At 39.4% G+C, this 13,588-nt stretch overlaps 1 protein-coding gene and 1 long non-coding RNA gene across 4 annotated transcripts in view; one reads left to right on the top strand and one right to left on the bottom strand.

Annotated features, from left to right (window-relative positions):
• lrmda (leucine rich melanocyte differentiation associated) overlaps window positions 1-13,588 on the top strand; it is a 218,034-nt gene that overhangs the window by 54,152 nt on the left and 150,294 nt on the right. The gene's annotated exons all lie outside the window — the stretch shown is intronic.
• Window positions 4,856-13,588, bottom strand: part of LOC116705370 (uncharacterized) — a 14,478-nt gene continuing 5,745 nt past the window's right edge. The window contains exons 3-4 of the long non-coding RNA XR_004335921.1: window positions 9,002-9,004; window positions 4,856-4,867 (exon numbers count right to left, since the gene is read on the bottom strand). This is a non-coding gene — a long non-coding RNA (uncharacterized LOC116705370). The remainder of the gene's footprint in view (window positions 4,868-9,001; window positions 9,005-13,588) is intronic.

Here is a 13,588-nt window from a genome sequence, read left to right on the forward strand (position 1 = left end):
GATTGTATTACTGTTGCTATCCCTGTCTCTGCTCAGTATCAAAGCTTGGAAAATGTGTATACAGTATGTTTAAATGGTGTAAAGTGATGTAAACCCAGACCCATTTCAGCCTAACTTTATATTTCCATAGTATATACGGAACAGACTTAGTTTAGAAGAACAAAACTACCTTTTGTAAATTCACAAACAACTGTCTCACTTAAATATTGTCAATTTTTTTTAAATGTAATGGTTTCGAACAAAATGTACATTGATAGTGTATATAATTAACAAATGCCAAATGTCTCACAGCTTTAAATGCACCAACTGCATTTCTGCCTCTTCTTATTAGCTTTGGTCGATCTATTTCTCTTGTTCGGTTGGGGGCATGTTAAATTTGTCCATCTTCCGTCGTCATGCCTGAACTTTTAGTGACATTTAACCTGTACCAGTGCATGGCTGTCATGCAATGCTTGGTTTTGGAATGTGACGATCAGATGACTTTGCCGACCTTTGCGTGAACCTTGTCTGGTGTTGATTTAGTGAGGCACAGAGATCAAAGCGATCCCTCTCAGCTTTTCAGTGGGCTGTGGGTTTATAGGCCCCGAGTGTGAACAAAACCAATCCTACACAACACTGGTGAACTAACAGCATGACAACTGTACAGAGGTCACCAGAGGAATCAACACTATATTGGATTTTTACCATCTTAAATTTTCTTTTTGTTCTTTCATTTTATATTTTAGTGCAACAAAATGTAGTCAAGCAGAACCTCTTCTAGATCTTTGACTTGACTTTCATGAGTCAAGTCAAAGATCTAATCGTAAATTCTAAAATGTTGCAAAAAATAAAACAAAAGAAAATGTGAATAAGAAGCATTTCCATCAACTGGTTTAGAACGAATAAACTAGAGTAGTTTCGTCACAAGTTGACGTTACGCATGGTTGTAGATTGCAAACCGACTTCAAAGTGTTTTAGAAGTTCTTTGGCTAAATGGAGAGAGGCAGCATTGTAAAAGTTGGGCACCTGTGCAGAATACAGGGTTGTGGCAGAGACATGTGGTGTCAGCAAAACAATTGTTACCTTTGTGTCTAAGCAGTGTGCAGGGACATACGATTCAAGCTGTTGAACCAATTTGTCAATTTACCCAACGTGGCTGAGTCCCAGGCAATAGCACATCGCAACTCCACTACGCACCTTGTGCCACAAGTGTACGGCGCAGTGGATGGAACCTATTTCCTGATCCTTGCCCCATCCGATGGGTACCGGGACTATAGTCATGTGCGTTACATGTTTGCTACGTCACAATTTATTTGGCAATTTTATTTCCATTTCCCATTTTGCGCATTAACTTTTTTTTTCCAGATAAATAACCGTCAGTCATGTGGATACAATAACTAAGTGGTTAAAGACAAATAATAGTACTGCTAGAACAGTCTGGGAAGTTCAGAATTGTGTTACTGTAATGCAGCCTTTACAATCAGGAAAAGACAAAGGTTATATTACTTAAACATTACGGTATCCAAAATCTAAGACAATATCTAGTCTCAAATCACAATACCCAGCCCTACTTCCCTTAATTACCATGATGATGCTAGCGAGCAAGTTGGCCAAAGACAGCATTAATCTCCAATTTTTGGACAATACTACATTTAAAGGTTAATTATCTATGGAAATAGCTTGGAATGTTCTCATGAATCAAATTATTAATCCAATGTCAGCGTAACTCTAAATAAAGGGCCGCTATCTCTGAGTCTGCGCTATGGTGAAATATTTCTGTTGGATGGAGATTTTATGATGTTGTCAACAATGGGAGGAGATAAAAAAACCCTTACCAAACAAGTCAATACTTTATTTTCCCTCAATCATTAATTTCTGGGTCTGGCTGTGGAAATTGATTGTGGTTAGATGGTCAGAGAAGCAGTGGTGATTCAGTGCAATTTTCAAATAAACTGAAAACAGAATTGTCATTCTGTAATGGTTTTAGTTGGCAGCAAGTTGCCTGGTTGGAATTTCAGGGACCTACACTATCCATTATCCAAGTTTTCCAACACCCTGTCATTGTTGACAGGTGGATTATAATTTTTCTTGAGCAGAACAATTGAAATGACAGCGGTTTAACAAACTTGGATGGAAGAAAGGAGACACAGGGTTCCAACAGGAAATGTGCTGCCAACATTTGTGTGCACTCTGTGTTAGGAAGTAAAAAGTCCTGCTTTCTATCTTACTCAGGAATAAGAGTTTTCAAGATTGTCTAAATATGCACTAAACAGAACTCTTCTTGATAAATGAGTGGTCAAAACAGTTTCTACAATAATTCCAACCCCCCAATCATACTGGATACCTGCAAAACTTTGACCTAGAAAGTATGATGACAAAAAATACTACAAACACAAAACACATACAACTGGTTGCCCTGGATTTAAACATAGAATTATTCAAGCAGTTTGATCTTCCCTGCACTCTTTGTATTATAAACAGCTTTAGCACCAAATCAGTGTCGTATTGGCTGGGATCCCATTTCCATGCTGCTTGCTTCTTGGCGCTGTCATGCAGATTCTCTTCACGGTTCCATTCTTTTTCTTTTTGAAGGCTGTGAATCCTGACCATATGGAGCCCATCCATGTCTTCTGTGGTGCTATCACATTGCAGAGCCTCTGTTAGAGCCTGGGTTAACGCGTGGAGCTGCTTGGTGACTGTCAACCCTCGTAGTCTTCTGTTTGTTGACATGTCAAGCCAGGCAGCATACTGTAGGCCTGATGTTGGAACTCACTTACAATTAACTTGAGAAGACGCTGACACAGGGCCTTCTGTCTCAACATCGAGAGGAGACTGCTGCATGTTACCCCACAGAGCATAAACCAGTGCATATTTAAGAGGACATATTATGAATGTTGACCTACCTCTACAAGAATGCATCAACTTAAAAAATGTGTTTCTTTTTTTTGGTATGTTTTAATAGAATACAGATGTGCAACAGGAAGTGAAGGACAGAGGTGATGCATTGGGAGTGTGGAGAGTGATAGTGTCTCTCCCAGCACTTCCCTTCACACGGCTCTCCTCCTCCTCATTGTCCCCTGCTTCCCCGCGCTCTGCTCTAACTTCTCAACAACTACAGTCCCCAAGCCCCTGTGCTTTTTTAAAATGAGTTTATTCAGAGTCATAATAGCTGTACTATTCTACTGTAAATGATTATCAGACAAGAGCTAAAGCTGAAGACTTTTCAGCTATTATTTTAATAGAGCTATTAGTGTGATTCTTTGGTGACCATCACATCATCACGTTACTATTACTAATGCAGTGTATTTTTGTGTATTACAACATTGCAATCTTATTGTATTATTATACTATTGTATTGTAATTGTTAGTTACACATCCATAAAGTGACATCTTGCCAGAATGTTTTTCTTAGTGAACTAAACCTATGATCGCGCACAAGCATGTCATTGTCGGTCTGACAAATCCTAAAAAAAAAACACAGTAAGTCAGTGTCCTGCAAGATGGGGACTAACAAATCGGACATGGAGATATGAGACAGCAGAATGATTAGAAGTTAGCTTTGCTTACTAGAGTGAAGTGAAACCTGTCTACCAGACTGCCCTTACTCGTGTGCACTGTGAAGTTAATCCTTCTGTAGAAGCCTGTCCCGTGACAGGAGACCACACGGCGAGAGAGGCCTGAGTTGGGGCAAGTTTTTTAAATACTTACATAAATTTGATGCAACATTGTAATTAGTTATTAAAACCCTGGGCTGTAATTAAAGATACAAATACTTGGAGCATTTTTGGTTGAGCCGTTGCTACATCTAGTCTTAACCTTCATCAAGATACTTGGATGATAGTTAAGACTGCATTGCTGTAGAATAAGTGCAACCTGATGGGTTGCCCATGAGCATATGCTATATGACACATGAAGGCAAGTGTAATATGAGAATAAGCTGGTTACAGGATGTGCTGATGTGGAAGACAGAAGACTGTGGTGGGAACATATTGATGTTGATTGATTTTGTGTGGCAATGGGTCATCTTAGGTTGGCTCGTCTTCATATTCAAATGCTAATCTGAACTATTATAGCCATGTAAAATATCAGCTGCATCAATCATGTACAGTGCTGCTCATGAGTATAGGAACCCCTGCTTAATTTGACTAAAAAGAGGAATAAAAAAATCATCTTTTGGAAATTTATCTTAATGTCTTAATTCAAAAAGGATAAAAACTCCAACCTTTAAGGACTCCAAGTTTCTTTGTTTTTCTTAAAATACAAGGGGCATAAGTTTACACACCCCAATGTAAAATTCCCATAGAGGCAGGCACATTTTTATTTTTTAAGGCTAGTTGTTTCATGGATCCAGGATACTATGCATCCTGATAAAGTTCCTTTGGCCTTTGGAATTTGCATTGAGAAAGGATTTTATGGAAAGTACCCCATGCTCCAGGTATGGTGAAGGGTATGTGATGATGTGGGGCTAATTTAATTCCAAAGGCCAAGGGAACTTTATCAGGATCAATTTCCAAAAGATGATTTTTTTTTATTCCTCTTTTTATTCAGCTTAAGCAGGGGTTCCTATACTCAGCAATGTACGTAGAAACATGTCACACATTTGAGTGCATGTTAAGTTATATGAGGTATTAGCATATTTGTGTATTTTTGAGATTAAGATAACATGCTGTAATAGATTTTAATAATGTATGTTTTTGTTACTTTTCCTCTTTTTCATGTCTGCCTACTTTGCTGGATCCTGTACAATGCTGATTGGGTCAATTTCTTCAAAATAGGTAAGCTGCTATATATAATTATATCTAGTCTCCCATGTAATTGTAAAATGTCATATAGCCAGTATTATATCTTGCTATTTTGAATTATATTTCTTATTTGAAAAGTCAACCATCTGGTTGCCGTGTTTGCCATGCACAGCCTTCAGTGTGTGCGTATTAATCATGCTTACACAAGTGTCTTAATTACTCCCAATGTAGCTGCTCCCTCTAAAACCCAGGAGATGACCTTTCTCTCCCGGTTCCTTTGCACCATTAATCATCCATAATCAACACCTCAGAGTCAAGGAGAGGGCCACTCAGAGCTGCCCAACACTGCCCACATACCTCCGTCAAAAGCACACTCAGATCTTTATTAATGGCCCACACACGGACTAAACACAAACATAATTACACACATAAACACTAACTTTAACACTGCCATTTGAATGGGTACGTCTAATTTGCCCATAGGAAATGTGTCATGACGATATACCTGACATATTCTTCCTCATGAAGGTCACTTTTTCATTAATATTCAGAAGTCAATTGTCTGTCATTTTGATGTTCACTCATATCCTGCATGAAACCGGAGGAGCATACCCACAGGCCTAACAAATGGTATTTCACTTATAAATGCGATACTCTGACATTCATGGCAGACACTGATTCATAGCCGTCACATGGCTGATATGTCTAAGTGCCTGGGACGCACAAGGAAGTGAAAAACTACGGTGTGCAGGGCTTTTAACATTTCAGATCTTGTTTAGCCCTGCCAATGGCAGATTGACAAGTGGAGTTTCTGCTGTAGCTGGTAACTGACATGCCTGGCTTCTCCCCCTGCTGACTGAAAGCTTAATATATCATTTGTCAGTCAAGGATGGGCTTTCATTCAATCATGACCTGGCATCCACTCAAATGCCAGCTGCGGCTTCGATTTTAATGCAAAAGAGAAGTTGAATACACACTTAGCAAGCATACACTGGCTGTATTGATGTGTTGATTTTTAAAACACTGCTATTTATTAGAATTCAATAAAATGATCTGTCATTTATCTTACCTATTTCAAATACACACTGTTAGCGGTGATCATTTTACAAATAAGCGGAGTTAGGATATTTCTGTAACATTGGATCATCTTGCATCACTTACATGCAAAAGGACAAAACACCACTTCAAAGTTTCATAATAGTTTTATGACTACCCATAAATTGCTGTCATAAATTTTTCATACTTTTTAATTTACTGTCATAAATCATGGCTGCTGTGTGCTCTCTGCTGTAAATGGGATTGCTCCATAGTTTTGGCATGCGGCAATCTGGCTTTGGATCTCTGAAAAACAGACAGCACACGGAAGGTAGTGCATTAATTTAGGCCCATAAATTATGTACTTACTTTTATAAAGTCAAACCATAAATAATGTTGATGTATTAGGAACTGCAACACATCACCCATAGAAATTATGCATTTGAGAGGAATGGGGGTGCTGTGATGGATATTGTATCTTAACCAATGTGATCTATTTAAGTTTGTTCCCAAGAGGAAATGGTAGCGCAGAATTATGGATACAAGTTCTAGAAGAATTTGATGTTCATGAAGCGCCTTGCTTATCCTAGGTCAGTTGTAGTCTTTGTTGTTTGTGTTAAAGTTGTATAATATCTGTCACAACTTTACTTCCTTAATTCTCCTTCCTTTGGCTTTTATTGTCCTTTAAGTTAAAGCATGTTGTTCTTGCAGAATACACAATCCGTCACAACAAAAAGCTTGATTTATAATCCTAAAACTTGTACAGTAACAGAAACTACATCTCTATCCCTGCCTCTGATGAACATGTGCAGTTCTACTGTAGCTTGGTGCCAGTACCAACAGAAATGTTGCCTTTGGTTTTTCCAACCTTCTCCCCAGAGTACTAGATGCATGATTAAGTATGGGACTTTACTAAGGCTTGTGCAAATGCTTAGTACACTGAACTCCCGAATATTGTGTATTATCTGCCATTAGGCGGGGATAATATTAGCCATTCTCCCTGTAATGGCTTAGGAGAAGAATAATTGAATGTGCTCATGGACTCTGGTTCAGTGGAGTCGTGTGTGAATGGGAATGCATCAACACTTGTCTGGTTTTAATATTATACCCCTGTGCTCCTCTTCAAACTGAGCATCACAGGAGTGTTTGCCGTAGCACCGTGAACCCATCCAATTCAGTTCTGTGCTTTTATGATCTTGTGGATGCAATAATTATGTGCAGAGAAGCTTGTTTGGACAGCTCATTCATTTTTGTTTGATTGTATTGATGAGCCTTTCTTAAGCATTCAAGGTTAATGCCATGATCAATACTGCAACATTGACTTGCATTATCACGATAATCCTTGATGTGAAAATGACCGAACAGACTGAAGGGGAGCTGGATCATAGTGATTTTGTATGGGTGAAATATCCGTATGAAGCGCTAATAGGGAAATATAAATGCATAGAAAAAAACTATTTTGTTTCCCTATGAAATAAAAAAATTATACCTTTTTTATATTACCTTAGGTAATATAATATCTTGTCCTACAAATACTTTTTATAGTTTTAAACTACTACTGATTTGAGAGATCAACATACAACTACTCATCTCTAAGTTATGATCAGTGTTTAAATAAATATAAATGAAGTGAATATCTGCTGTTACAACTGGTGATCAATAGCTCTTGGAAACCAAGCAAGTCTACAGCGATGTTTCAGTGGATTACTATTAAAACGCGATGCTCAAGTTTTGTTATGTGGGGCTCAGCCAGCGAGCAAGTACAACAGGCAGAATAATTGTTTTTGGTCAATACCTAAGCTGTGAAATTACTGTATCGTAAAAAATGTTCTGTCATTGAATTTGATACCCGACGGTGGCATATTCATCAGAAAAAGCCCCTAGTTCTTTCTGTATGAAGAGTGTATCTCATCTAGATGTTCACAGTGTGGCCTTGTGTACACTCTAAATAGGAGATGCCACATCAGCTGCACAGTAAACGTTATGGACCATAGCAAAGTAATTAAACAGTGCACCATGGGCAAAATGCTGCAGTAAAATAATCAGAACTTCAGACGTTCTTAGTCAATTGCTCATTTATTTCAGCCTTATTGATGCTTGATGCTTCGACACTGACCTCACTTTTTGAGATCTCTTGTGACACAGAGGGAAGGCTGTTTTCTCTCCCTTTCAGACAAGAGACAACACCCAGTTTTCACCAAGTATTTCTAGTTGACCCCATTTTCCTCCCCGGGATAATACACTCTGACACTGACAGTAAATATCTCTCTGGGTTTCATTACCCTCTGTTTGCCATCATGAATCCTTCCAACGGAGAAGCATTCCCCAAACTAGCCATGCAGTATATGCAAGTTTTGGTTGTCTGTGCTAGCCTTCCTGTGTGGTGCCAGGGAAGGCCTGAAGGGCTCCAAGTCTTTACACACACACCCACAGACCACGCACGCACGCACACACGTGCATGCGCACTCACACACGCACAGACCTACACCTCAATAAACTGTCTTAGAATTAGGACAGCTCTTTTTGTGTTTGGACCAGAAGCACCAGCAATGGATTGATTACACAGTTTTTAAGCCATAGAGTTTTGAGCAGTATACCATCGAGACTTGATGCCTGCTCTGTAAGGCAGTTTATTGTAGTGGGCACTGTAAGAGTACAGTATATCCATGTTTTCAACCCTTTGCTGCCCTTGCCACAAAGTCAACAGACTGTGGGGCTGCAGTCAGCGTCCCTGCCCCCTTGATTTAAGACTGCACTTACCAGAACCCGGCAAGGCTCCTGGTCCTCTCTTTCACTGAGAGCTGTCACTCTTGTGTGTAATTTGCCCTGCTGAAGGAAAAAAAGCCCAACTCAAACCGTGAATAATGAGTGGTTGTTAGCTTTTGAGACAGAACAAGCAAAGCGAAACACAAAACACTCCAGCAAAAGAACTGTAATTACCCACAAGCCTGTGAGTGCACTCTTGGAGGGATTGTTATTGTGTGTGAATGACCTTTCATGTCTTTGGCATGCTGCTCTGTTGCTCTGAGTTGGACTGTTGCTGATTCCATGTAGTCTGGTAGCATGCAAATGGAAATAAATATGTAATTTGTGGAAGCTTTTACAGGAGATGGCTTTCAAAAAGAACTTCATCCTCTTTTTCATACAATTATGTTTTTTTGCAGTCTGAATGCTTGGAGATTTATCTAGCTTTTAAATCTTCATCTCAGAAGCAGGCAGAAACTGTGATTTAGTTGATTTAAGACTTCCTCTGACTTTTAGTTATGGCTTAAATAAAGAATTTGCATTTCAACACATCAACCTGCTGATCCTTAGTTTAACATTAGCTTCTTTTATGAAATCCACCCTTAGAGACCACCCGTAGGAAGATGGATTACTGAAAGATGTCTGTGTCACAAACACCCAGCCCTCCCTCAGCCTGTCCCCATCTTCAAAAGTCCCGCTCAGACAACAACAAATGGACAGATTACACAGTGACTGTGGGATGACAGATAACGCAGAGCAAGCAGAACTGCAGTGCGGGAACCTCCTGTTCCAAGCCTCACTGCCACAGACTGACTTTTTAAAGATTTATTCCATCAGTCAAGTAATTAACATGATTTATGGTGCTGGGATGACTGTTAGTGAGACAACAAAGGGGTCGGGCGGTTCCTCCCCCAAGGAGATGCTATCAGGTGTTTTCTGCTGTGCTTGCAATGCAGTCAGCTTGCAGCTGTAAATCTAGCCATTCTGCATTGAAGAGATGACCCCCTCCCCCCCTCTTCTTTTTCTTTTCTCCTGTTCTCTTCCCCTTCCTACTCACTCCAGGAGGTCACAAGTTCACAGCTCGGCCTTAACTGTTAAAACCTGGGTGCTGAACTTCTGACCTCAAATAGTGGGTGCACAGTGAATAGTGTTTATAAGGGCATGCCAGAGGATGAAGTTCTTTTACTAAACCGTAAAGGGTAGGGTGATGCAATGGCTGGGGTAAGGCCTACTTCTCAGCCAACTTAACCCAGACACAGAGGCCTTTTAATAGAAGTGAAGTAAGTAAAGGCTGCCCCTTAAGGCAAAGGAGGGGCACAGCACTGGACGGGATATAAGGTCGTTTGACTGATGCCTTTATCAGCATATTGCCTTCTGAGGAACACCGATCAAACTATCTGCAAGACAGGGTCACTCACATGGAGATTGGTGTTTTGGAAGTGTGCAGTATCCTAATGAGGGGTTAAATGTGAGGATTAATCCATCACAACGTGACAAAGCATTAAGCCAGCTTTAAGTTGCAGAATATATATTGCTTTGACACATTAGCATAGTAACTATCTGAAAACAAACATTCATTTGCAATCTTCCCTTCAAGGGAACTAATAAAGGCATGCTTTCTTCTATTCATCTGTCAAGTAAAATCAGTAGAACACTCATACCTGCTTTCACAAGACTGACACTTCCCTATGTTGTTGTCGCTCGCAGGCAAAAACAAATCCATAAGTGCTTGGCTTAGCCATGTTTACACACACTCTACCTTTCCTGTAACCTCTATAAAAACAAAACACGGTTACTCTAGGCTGCCTGTTTCCCCGTTAAAACAAGAGGGAGGAAAATTAAATGCCTACAAGCAGATTTTATGATCTGATAAAAGATGGCATTTACTGTTGACTGAGTTACTACCTGTCAAAGTTTGTGAGTGTATTGTTATACAGCATCAGTTCTAAAACAGCACAGCAGACTTGTTGAGAGGACTTTCATCTCTGTGGATCTATGTTTTGTGTATGCCAACCTTCTGCAGGTTCCATTCAATTGAGCTGTTCATGTAATGAATAGCTTGATTAAAAAATGAAATACAGCACAAAGTCACTACTTTTTTCTAAACTATATATTTTGGGGGAATCAAGAACAGCAGATCCAGTTAATTTGCTCTGGTGTCTCTGCTCAGTACTTTGTACATGTAGTACTCTTTGTCAGAGAGGACATTAGTCCTAGCGGGTGGAGAGGCCTAACTGTGTCTACTACTACTCAGTGTCTAGCATGTGGTAAAACAAAGCTTGAGCAATTTATCTTGGCCGTACAAATATTAGTTCAGCTAAGCCTGTATTGCTTTGGCTCTAATCAGAAGGGGCGATCTCTCCTGTAAGTGACAGCTAAGAGATCTTATAGAATGGTGTTTACATTCTCTTCTAGGTTTCTAACATATGCTCATGTTAACAAAATAAGCCTGGCTGACTGGTGGGGAATTTGGGCCGTGCTTGCAACCATAGCGCTGTTTGACAGGATGGTTTGTTAATGAAGGATTTATGGCTATTTGGAGCTTTGTTAATTGCCCATTGTGTTTCTGCTCTGTTGATGCATTTCTTTTAACAATATGCTGAAGAGATATTCCCTTTGCTGTGTCCTGTTCCATGGGATATACTTAGCTTGTTAAGTGGCCTCTTAAATTAAAGGGGAGATGATGAACTATAAATTGCATTACTGGAACCTAAATCTGTGCAATTGTCCTTAAGATTGCCCCTGCAGTGTTTTACTTGATCTTTCTTTTAGACTATAGTGGCCATGCAGTATAATGTCATATTTAAACTATATTTGCACACTCATTTGTTTTAGTACTAGTTTAATTGCATTAAATCTGATATACAGGAACATTTAAACATTTTCTTGATTTGTGTTCATTTATTGCCTTAGTGCCCCATTGCTGTGAAAGAGGTAGCTTCTCACTGTTTAATTTCTACCTAAAGAACCCAACCTTGTCCTAAATGTTACTATAAGTGTGTTTAGGCTGTCTTGTAGTTTAAGTGGCCACAAAAAAGTCACTGTTTTTGTGGTCGTTATTGTTTTGGATAAAGACATTTTTTATATCTTTATATTCTATTCTGCTGGACATTTTTTTTGTAAAGATTGTCCCTTTATTTGATAGTGACTGTGGATAGACAGGAAAAGGGGAGAGAAAGAGAGACGATGACACGCAGCAAAGGGCTGCAGGTTGGATTCAAACCCGGGCGTCTGCCAAGGACTACGTGGGGCGCACGCTCTTACTGGGCGAGCTAGAGGCCGCCCAAATTCTGCTGGATATTTTTAACATTGTCAGCTACGGTTGTGCAGATCATATTTTCTCCGACAGCAGAATCTTTTATTTAGGTATAATAACACAGGGAATATATTCTCTAGCTTCTTATGGGTTGCATTGCACTCCTTTTGTTCTGACTCTTTATTTTATTATCAACCTCTTTTTTTCTTAAAAAGCCATCATGTTTAACTTCTGACTGTGTTTAAGGTTGCCTTTGGTCAATTTAGTAACCTATCAAGTGTTGAAAGGCTGTTATGAATATGTTGGACCTCTGGGGAAATTATGCTGTTGTTTTAACATGATGCAGAGCTGCCTGGGCTTGGAGTTTGTTTTGTCCGCATTTAGTTAGCAATGGACAGCATGATCTCAACAACAGCATCATTGTCTGTGCAGATCAAAGAACATGTGTGGCAGGGGGGCAAACACTTCCACCTCTTTTCTTTTTAATCTTATCCTCACCTCTTCCCTTTCATGCATCCTTAATTGGAGGAAAACTTCAGTGAAGGAAGTCCTCCATGTCAGTTTTGCATTCTTTGTTGTTTCTCCTTTGTGCATTCTTCACTCCTCCCCTCTGTGCCCATTGCACTCTGTTTGCACTTTGACCCCTCAGTGACTACTTCTCAGGCATTTTGGCCTTTACTTTTTTTTAACATCTAAATGGAACCCTCACCCTCACCTCTTGCCTAACCACGAGGCAGTTGTTTGACCTTTTATCCACTCTCCTGGTGTCCTCATTCCTCCCAGGTCATGGAGTTTTACAACTCAGAGCCAGTAGCTATACTTTGGTAGCTGTCAGGCATAGTTCTTGGTGTCAAGAAGTCATGACTACTTGTGACCACAGCCGAGTGCATGAAGATCTTCTTGATCGTCTCTAAAGGGAATAGTCAAGAGGGTATGAAAAAATAGATATTACAACACTGCTTTTCGTTTTGTGCCATTTTATAATCATTGTAAACGAAAATTAGCTTTTTATATTAGCTTTGTAGTGTTGTACTTTGTAGACCACTTAACTAGAGGCTCCAATAAAAAGAACATGATGTGATATGTATAAGCAATATATCCACTTAGTCAAAAAAGGCATTGAACAAAACAATAGTGTTCATTAAAGTGGGGCGTTCATTCATTAAATTCCATAGCATATTCCCAAACCCCTGAATACAGTATATATTAAAATAGAGGAATTTGTCACGTATAAGTCCAAAGCTCTGGCAGTCTTGAATAATAGATTATTTATGGACTATTAACTAGATCTGAACGGACTTAATGTCATTGAAAGTCATTCAAATGAGATAATGTATATTTTGCTTGCTAAAGAAACATATACACCAGTGATGAATTTCTGGGAAATATCAAAATATCTTAATATAACACAGAGTACATGGTGAATATAATTTTCCATAATCACACCCCATTACGTTTTGTTACTTTGCCTGTGTGTTTCTCTCTGTGTAATATGTGCACTTATGCATGTATTTTGGCGCATTCATGCATGTGTATACATGTATGCACAGATTTGTGCATACATTGTGTGGTTAGTTATGTGTGGGGGTGTTGTGTGTGTGTGTGTGTGTGTGTGTGTGTGTCTGTGGGATTAGCGGTGCTTAAGTGACAGTGTTTGATCAATGGTGCCAGGCTCTGCCCTTGGTTCGTTTGCTTTTTGCTCATCATTACTAACATGGGCTGAAATATCTGGGTAACAAAAATTGATATAATGACGGAGTATGCCTTATTATCTTCAAGCTACATCAGATTGGCAAACTTCTAAAGAAAAGCAAAATGTCTGGTAAATATT

This window comes from Etheostoma spectabile, chromosome 17 (genome assembly GCF_008692095.1).
Source record: "Etheostoma spectabile isolate EspeVRDwgs_2016 chromosome 17, UIUC_Espe_1.0, whole genome shotgun sequence".
Taxonomy (NCBI): Eukaryota; Metazoa; Chordata; class Actinopteri; order Perciformes; family Percidae; genus Etheostoma; species Etheostoma spectabile.